Raw genomic sequence first — 9,844 nt, forward strand, 5'->3', positions numbered from 1 at the left:
TTTGGTTCTCTTTGTCCATGACACTGATTTACTTACCTTCTATATCTACTATTTTCTCTCTTGCCTTTTCAAACTATTTTAATTTCATTTTACATCTTTTCTAATCTCTACCCTTAACTGTGCCTCTGTTCAGAAGAAGCTATTTTCCTTTGTGCTGCTTCCAATCTGGCTCATTTCTATAGTATTTAATTTTTTTCCCTTCTACTTCATTGCTTAGCTTTGCCAGTTTCATATCTTATCAGTTATGATTTTTGTAGAAAAGAGATGGCACGGAAAAATTGAAAAAAAGTAACAAAGATTTTTACAAAGGTGAAGGCAGAATGTAGAGAACTCACAAGAGTTAGTGCAGTACCCACTTGGGCCATTGTAATGGACTATAGATCTGAAGGGGCAAGGAGAGGGAGTGGTAACTGGAACCCAAAGTGAATGCCATCTTACAGGAGCTCTTTACTTCAAGTCAAGGGACGTAGCCAGCATGACCCCATGGGGAGAGCTAAAGGAACAATACCTTTACCTGATTTCTCCTTCCTTCCATTATCCTGCTAGCACTCTCAGTTGGCCAAGCCCAGCTACAAGTAGAAAACAGAACTTCTGAAGAAGTTCCGAGGTCAGCTTCCTAGGGCACAGAGGAGGGTGGAGAGGGGATACACCTGGAAGGGAATTCTTCCTGAGCTCTTGCATCTCTACTATGTCCTTTTCTTTTTCAGTTACTATTGTCTCATTAAGGTTTTTGGGTTTTTGTTTTTTGGTGTGTGTGTGTGTGTGTGTGTGTGTGTGTGTCTGTACTAATTCTTGATGACAGATGTGGTTATAATTTTACCACCTTATGGTATATTTTTCTTGATGAATGTTCTTCACCTGTTGTTTTTCTTGTTTCTTTACTTATTTTTTTCCCTTTGTAAGAGCTTTGTTTAGAGCCTATGATGCTTCCTGTTATCATTATCATTCACCTTTCAAATGAGCACAACTTCCCATTAGCCCTTTAAGGAAAGTTTTGGTGGAAGAGTGGATAAAGCTGTGTTGCAGACTCCCAGCAATTCTGCTTATGACAGAGTGGCTTGTGTAAGTGAGATATTTTAACTTTTACATCTTCCCTGCTAACAAACTGCAGCACTGTTAGCAATATACAGTGTACCCCTTCTCTTTGCTCCAACCAGAGTTACTTTCTGCAATCATGGATTGTTCATGTGATTCTTCAATCAATCCCAACTTCCAAGCATCCAGAGATATTCCCTATTCCTGTTGTTGCAAATTAAGTATCTATTATTTCATGTTTCTGTGGAACATACTTATTTGAGAGAGTTGTGTTGAGCTTTTGTTGAGCTCTGTCACTACCCAATTCCTCTCTTCACATGTTCATCTGCCCCCGTGGGCTTTGCACTGCTTTTGGCAATTATTTTTTTTTTCCTATTTTGTTGTTATTGTATTGAGATTTCTTGTATTTTTGAGTTCTCTTGAAGATCAAATTTGCGTGAATTTTTCCTCATTCTTTTTTGGCTTTTGGATGATTTCTTATAAAAGAAGGGGACAATTCATAGACCTCAGTCCATCACATTCAAAGCAGAAAATCACATGTAACCTTTTGATCTTCTAACAACTACTTCTGTCTCCTAACAACTTATAAAGAACACATAAGGCTCATATTCTGCCATGTGAAAGAAAAAAATCCCTGGCCAAAGCTAAAACTGCATAACTCACTAAACATAAGAACATTTTCCAAATGTTGGGTATGTCTAAATGACTCTGGTTTAAGATTTTCCCCATGGTTTAGAGGTGTTTTCATTTTCCAAAGACAAATCATCTGTTCCCAAGCCTGTTTTTCTTTGTTTGTGTTCAGAAGTCTTCCTAGATGCACAGTCCTCTGAAATGTCAAAATACTACCTTCAGAGTAGAAAATAGATTCTTCCAGTCATATCTTATCCTCTTATCCTCCAAAGCTCCCAATTTGCCAGTGAAGTAACACGAAAGTTGAAGGAGATAAATTCTGTGATCATAATCCCAATTGGTTGGCACACTCATCTCTTAAACAGTTCTGTCAACTTGGATTTATCTTCATGGAAAGCATATAAAGCATCGTTTACATAAATAACATGGAGCTTTGAGTTGGACAAATATCAGGGATGAGTAACTGCCCTGGAGTAGACCTATTAAATCAATCACTGGAGCTCAGACAATCAGAAAAGCATTGACTATAGCCATACAAAACCTGATCACAACATAATCTTCCTCTGCTTCTTGATGAGGTAACAAAATATGCCGTGTTCATTGAACAGCTGCTTTCATAAGGAGAGCAATAATGAAAAAAATCTCCCAGAACCTTCAGTACTTGCACATGGAAACAAGATTTCCAGTGAGAAAATTAAAATGCCAACAAGATTTATGCTTACCTATGTAGATGTCCTGCAGTCTTACACACATTCCATTACTTTTAAAGTGCAAGAAGGAGAAACAATGTCATTTTTTAAAGTGCTGTTATGGAAAACTGAAAATAATAGGCATGGTTTCTGTTATAGGCTGAATTATATCCCCCCTCCAAAATTCATATGTTGATGTACTAACTTGTAGCACCTTAGAATGTGACAATATTTAGGCAAACAGTCTTTAAGGAGGTTAATTAAGCTAAAATGAGAGTTGGCCCTAATCAATATGACTGTGCCCTAATTCTTATAAGAAGAAAAGATTAGGACATGGATACACACAGAGGGAAGACAATGTGAAGACACAGAGAGAAGATGGCCACACACAAGCCAAGAGGAGACATTAGAAGAAACTAGCACTGCCGATACCTTGACCTCCTGTAGCCTCCGGAATGGTGAGAAAATAAATTTGTGTTGTGTAACCTACCCAGTCTGTGGTACTTTGTTATGGCGGTTCTAGCAAGCCACTAGAGTTCTCCTTCTCTTTTAAAGGCAAATAAGGAAATGAAGATCGAAAAGGTCAAAGGTAAGTCATTTCTACTTTGCTCAGACAAAATTCTGACCCTTGGTGTAAACATCCAGGTTTTCAATGATTACTTATGGAAATCAGCATTCCCTTAATTGTTTAAACTTTGGTTTGTGAATATTCTATCACTTCATCTCTGTTAACAGTGAAATGTCAAAGAATTAGTTGGAAAGGGGCTTGCCAGAGCTGCATAAAGAACGCATGAAAGCAAGATCCCCACAGAAACATGTTTTTACAAGCGACTTAACTCTGAAGAAGTAAACATGTAAGTAGTCTGCTAATTGATTTCCAAGTGGGTGTAAAGAAGAAATATTTGTAAATGACCAGGGGGAAAATGATGGAAAATAGCTGTTCGAGGATTATAGAGTTAGACTATTTCAGATTATTTTAATAGTACCTACAAAATAAGGAAAAGAAGCTGAGTTTGAGGTGTCCTATTAAAGATGACATTTATTTTTTCTTTCCCAAACATTGTCTCTTTAAGGGTCCTTATAATGAATAAGTAAATGATAGGATCACATCTCCTTGCTTACATGTTTGTATTAAAAGCTTCCCCATTTTGCTGCTTCCTATCAGTGAGAGTAGGGTGTGAAATAAAGCCTTTGGGGACCACAACATCACTCGCATGAAACAAACATATTGGCATCTACTCAGATGCACACCTTAGGGAAAAGGCTCTGTTCACTTTATCCATGCTGGTTCTTCTGGAGCACATGAATGATTTTCAAATTATTTTAGGTACAAACTCTACTAAATCTCAATCTCAGAACACTCAAAATGAACTAATGATCATGTGACTAGAGCAGTGGTAATTTTTTACTTTGGGAAATACATGTAATACAAACAGAACTTCTAAAGAGCAGTTTGATAGTATTGGCCTTGTTTTCCAAAAATTCTTATCAAATCTTTAAGATCCAGGTAAAGCATTTTCCCAGTTATTAAGCACCACTTCATTTTACCATTTCACTTCATGCATGTTGGGGGAGGGGGTTTTTATTTGAAGATAAAGTCCACAGCTGGTAACATTGACCTATCTGGTCATGTGTCAGATGTGATCCAGAAAAGACATGGGTCAATCCCAGTACTTTTCTCTACATGAAGAACCAAAGAATATCAGAAAGAAAGAATTCAGCCCACAAGGAGAGGCTACTGCTGCTGTGACAGAGAGATGAGGTGCCACCAACAATGCGGTGGCAGTTTCTTAGTGCAGCATGTGGGAGATGAAAGCTAGTAGAGGGAGAAAGAAAAGTAGGCTCTTTATTCCTGCTTCTACACTATGTCTGTTTCTTGCCACGCGAGGCCTGGGCTCTCAATATTACACCATTCTATTGACAGAGTGCTTTTGATTTGCACTCACACAGGTACAGCACACTCATTATATTACAGTGAGGGGCCCAGAATGGGTTCTCCACATCATTTGATTTACCTGAAGCCAGCTTTCCTCTGTCCCTAGGTTTGGGTGTTGCATTGAGTTCAAGTCTCTCATACACAAACCTTCTATGGAGTATGACCATATAAGAATTCCAAACTAGGATATTTTTAAGAATGAAATAGGGTACTACAAGTATCTAAAATTATATAATTTCTTCAAAATATGTATTTTGACTTATAATTTGGTTTTATTATATTGGTTATCCAAATGAAGTATTTCTATTCAACAGCTCATTTAAAAAAAATCTTGCTAAAAATACAAAAATAACATATCTGCATTCATTTAGCAAAAATAAAAATGTCTTTATATGAATCATGTGAACATTCAAAAATAAACAAGATATCCTGACATTTGCGACAACACGATGGGCTTTGAGGGCATTATGCTAAGTGAAGCAAGTCAGACAAAGAAAGACAAGTGCTGTATGATTTCATTTATATGTGGAATCTAAAAAATCTGAACTCATAGAAACAGAGAACATATTGGTGGTTGCTAGAAATAGATGTTGGGGGAAATGGGTGAAGGTGATCAAACACACACACACACACACACACAAGACAATTATTATTCTTGGTTCATGTACACATTCTTGGCTGTATCTGTCTCTAACCCTATGTCATTTGAATAATTTTCCTGAAGAATATATTTTTTAATATTGTATTATTTTATTATTTGTATTGTATTTTTAAGTAAGGTTGCCTGCTATTTTCTTTAAAATTATCTTTTTTTAATTAATAAGATTAAAATTGACTCTCTTCTGTAGACTATGATATTTTTAGTTGAGAAATACTATCTATAGGTACTGAAGCTATTGATAAGAACAGAGAAACCCTGCTAAATAGAAGATATTCTCAATTCTAATTGTAATGAAATACGTAAATATTTCGGTCCAAGTATTTTATCAGTTAAAAGATAAAAGTGATGCTAGAACAGAAAAAGGTAAATGGCAGTTGAAGAAATCTAAAAAAAAAGATTCCATGGAGAAGAAAATTATGACCAAATACATCAATGGGAGTTTTAAAAAAATTAATAGAATCATATCTTAAAAACAAAAGTATAATTATGGTAGATACAGAGCTTGGGGAAGACCTGGATTTCTTTCTTAGTATGGGCTATCTAGGTTCATTACAGAAACATTCTAATCATTTTGACCCTTAAAGTGAAAAGGTCTAGGTTATTTTACTCTTACTCCTAGAAGGCTACTACTTGGTCTTCCACCTTATTCCTAGAAACTTTTACACCCACCAGGGAGTATGAAAAAGATGCATCATCCAAGCCAAAATAATAATAGTTATATTCTCCCCCAAACAATTGGGGAAACATTATTGACTTATTTTAAAAGGCTATCGAAGTAGTTTCTCACAGACCCAAAGTCTGTCTGCTACGAGAAACTGTCCTAGAGGTGCCTGGGTGGCTCAGTTGGTTAAGCGCCCGACTTCAGCTCATGTCATGATCTCGCAGTCTGTGAGTTTGAGCCCAGGGTAGGGCTCTGGGCTGACAGCTCAGAGCCTGGAGCCTGCTTCAGATTCTGTGTCTCCCTCTCTCTCTGCCCCTCCCCCACTTATACTCTGTCTCTGTCTTTTAAATATGAATAAATGTTTAAAAAATTTTAATAAAAAAAAAGAAAGAAACCCTTCCTAAATTAACTGATAGAAATAGAACAGCTAGTTACTTTTAAATGGCAATTTAAATTTCCCTCATTTTCCCTCCTTAAATTAAGTCCTACCTCACCCAGCAGCTCCCCCCACTGTTATCTTTAGCACCATCACTGTGATTAATAACAGTCAAGAAGAAATGATCAAATTTGCATCTGAAAATAAAGTTTGAGAAAAGTGAGTGACTGCAATGTTTTTTTCAAAGGTCTATGTCAGTGGTAAAAACTAACCTGTAAATTTACTTCTCTTGTTGTTTCTTTCCAAATTAGGAATGACTTCGCATGCTTTTAAAAAATATTTATGTTGGGAGGTACATGTGAAAAATAAAATTTTTGAGGAGACAAGAGTAAAAGAGAAGAATATGTACAAATAAAGTCAAAATGGCAAATACATTACTTTGGGTATATTTGAAGTACCTATAACAAAAAGACTCTAAAATTCAATGGCCCAAACAAAATAGAATTTTATTTCTTCCTTAGTTAAAGGTCTAGGGGTGAGCGCCTCCAGGCTGGTGGTGAAGCTCTTTCCCTACAGATCTCTTGTTACTTATGCTTCCAACACCCAGAATGTTGTCTGCATTGGATAAGACTGGATCTACAAATTCCACCTTGTAAGCATGGAGAAAGAGATGAAGCGCAGGCAGGCAATTTCTTCTTTAAATCATGTTATTTGAAAGTTGCACTTAACACTTTCATTATGAGATAGTTAATGCCACAAATATAGCATATAACACATATATATGTATGTACATATGTATGTATACATATACACATATGTATATATACATGTGTGTATATATGTATATACACGTGTATATGTATATATGTATATCCACATGTGTATATGTATATATGTATATACATATATACACACACACAATACAATTAATACACTAAATATGCAATAAAGATGTAGACATTATATATATATATATTTATTTATTTATTTATTTATTTATATAATCTGACAGTGCAATGACACAACTAAAATGAGACTATTGCAAAAACATTTGAGTGTTTTTATAGAAAATACACTTAAACTCTGTCAGATTAACATTAGTCAGCTACCACTTATCCCTTCTTATTTTGGCCCACCACCATTTTGACTGTTTTATAGATTTTTAGCATTGCAACCCAAATCGAACAGGAATAAGTCAGTCATATTTTCTTTGAGTAACCATTTGTTGCATAGGAGTACTAACAGTACTTCTCAGAGGAAAAAACATCTGTACCTCTGGGGAGACTGATATAAAGAGTGGATGGATAGATGGAAAGACAGCTATTTCAGTATCCCTCCAGGGGCCAAATTCCAATGTTTACCTGGAATTCCTTTTATGTGATATCTTGCCTTACACAATTACAGATGAAGTAGCATAAAAAGAAAATTGGGACTAGTATAAAATACTTATACTAAATGAATTAGGAGATACTACATTGAACAAAAAAGAATCATAGATAATTAAGCATGACACTTGAATCCTTTATGAAAAATATATAAAGTCATTACTAGCAGACATCTGCACTACAATTTTAAGACATTCTACTCTGCGGTATCAATCTATATTAAAGTGCACATTTCAAAGCAAAATTCCTCTGATGCCCTTGTAGCCCACATAACACATTCAGACTCTCAACATATTCCATATGTTGTTTTGTAAAATTACATATGTAGTTCTACTAATACAAGGCCAAATAAACCAACTCAATGGATTGAGAGGAAATTAATTCAGCCAATCTTTAATTTTTCTCTAGTTCTGCTACAGAAGCATCTTAGCATCTGCCATTTTCAAAAAAAAAAAAAAAATAGAGATTCCTTAAGACTGCCTCTCATTTGAGACAAATGAATTGTCAGCTTCCTTTAGAATAACAGTAAGTTGTGGAATGAAGATTAGCTACTATTGAAAAGGGTATCTTTGCCCTAAAAAGTTAGAATCATGTTCAAATATTCATTGTGGGTTATTATAGAATCAACAGCTTTTTATTCTTTAGCTAGCTAGAGCCCTTGTTCCTGCTAGGCCCCAGATTGGAGTTCTTCTGCTTTTCCACTGGTGCCCAGCCTTTATCACCACTCTGTGCAGAAATATTTTTAACTTAATTCATTGTCCTTTTATACACTTCGAGCAGAGGATCTAGAACTGGGCTCTAGAACCAAGAACTGAGCCACGGTGACATTGCTTTTAATGGTTAACCTGCATTACAATTTGCCTGAGTTCTGGTAAACAGGAATTGACACATTTAGCAATACTAAGCAATCAATAAATTTGCAATAAATAAATGCAGTAAATAAATGTGCAAGCTGATGCAGGCGCAATGGAGAATACAAAGTAAAATAGCACCAACCCTTAAGGAAGTTATAAATTAATTGAAATAAGGAAGGGAGCAAAATATTTAGTAGTATAATGGGGCATATGATATTTTAGGAATTCAGACACAGGAAATATTACTATGCACGAGACCATTCAAGGAAGTCTTCATAGTGGAAATGCAATGGAGATGGGCAGATTCTAATAAGGCAGAGAAGAAAGTGGAAAGACATTATTTTTAAAAAAGCTGGGAGGAGGGCATTCTAATCAAATTCTTTACCCATCTTCCTTAAAACTCATCCACATTAATAACAATGTCTGTTAACATTTACTGAATGCTTACTCTGTGCCAGGGATTCTACAAGGATTATTTCATTTGAACTCAAAACACATTTTTAATCTGGATGCCAAGATAATTCTATTGATGAGGATACTGATATGTAGATCAGTTTATTAATTCATTTAAGTGGCAAAGCTAATAAATGATAGAGACAGAGTGCAAACCTTGTCTGACTCTGGAATTCACATGCTTAACCACCGTAATATAACAGCACTTTTGCAATGTTATTGGACTTCGCCTCTTCCATCTCACTTCTACTGCCAGTGATTACCTTTTAGGCCCTTATCATACCCCGCATGAACTGCTATTACTGTTTACTTACTTATTCCCTAATTTTAATATCTGTCTTTCCATTTAATTCTTCACAATGTCCACCCTGTGTTCTGATCATTCACCCCTGTTCAAAATCTTTTGGGGACTCCAAAAGATTTTACACACACACAGACACACACACACACACACACACAAACACACAATTAAACAAACTTTCTAATGTTTGTATAACTCCAATTTACCTTTCTACACTTTGCCCTTTCCACTGCTAATTCTGCTTCATATCAGATTCACTTATGTACTAGTTTGTCCTTATTGCTAGATTTGCAATTATTTAAGGACAGAAGCAATGACTTTTCTTCCTTTCTTCTTTAGTTTCTCGTAAAATTCCAAGTATACAGTAGACACTGAACAAATGTTTATTTGAGTTTTGCTGAGTCGGCATGTTGTGAGCACAGCGAGCCGCCTGTGTTGACTGCAGCAGGTGGGATGTGGAGGGAACAAATGACAGAAGTGGCAAGGTAGATAGCCCAGATTGTGGGGGCACCTTGAACACCAGTGTGAGAACTCTGGATATTAACCTGAAATGCTCTTTGTGCTGAAACATGTTTGGAGGTATATAGCAAGGTATAAAAACAAATTTCACTGTATTGCTTTGCTCCCCCTGCACCAATCCTTTCTTTCCTCATACAAACATGGGCAGCATTGCACCACACCTGAGGAAAATCATCTGCCTGCATCTTTCAGGAGAAGCAGTTCTCAATGTCACTCCATGTCATTATCACAACTTCCCGAATTGTTCTGCTCTTTCAGTGTCTGAAAGCGCTTGCTCCTATGAGCATCAATGCCTCATTTAAGAAGGTACAACAGATTGCCATTAGTAGCATAACTGGACATGT

Source organism: Neofelis nebulosa, chromosome 3 (genome assembly GCF_028018385.1).
Source record: "Neofelis nebulosa isolate mNeoNeb1 chromosome 3, mNeoNeb1.pri, whole genome shotgun sequence".
Classification (NCBI taxonomy): domain Eukaryota; kingdom Metazoa; phylum Chordata; class Mammalia; order Carnivora; family Felidae; genus Neofelis; species Neofelis nebulosa.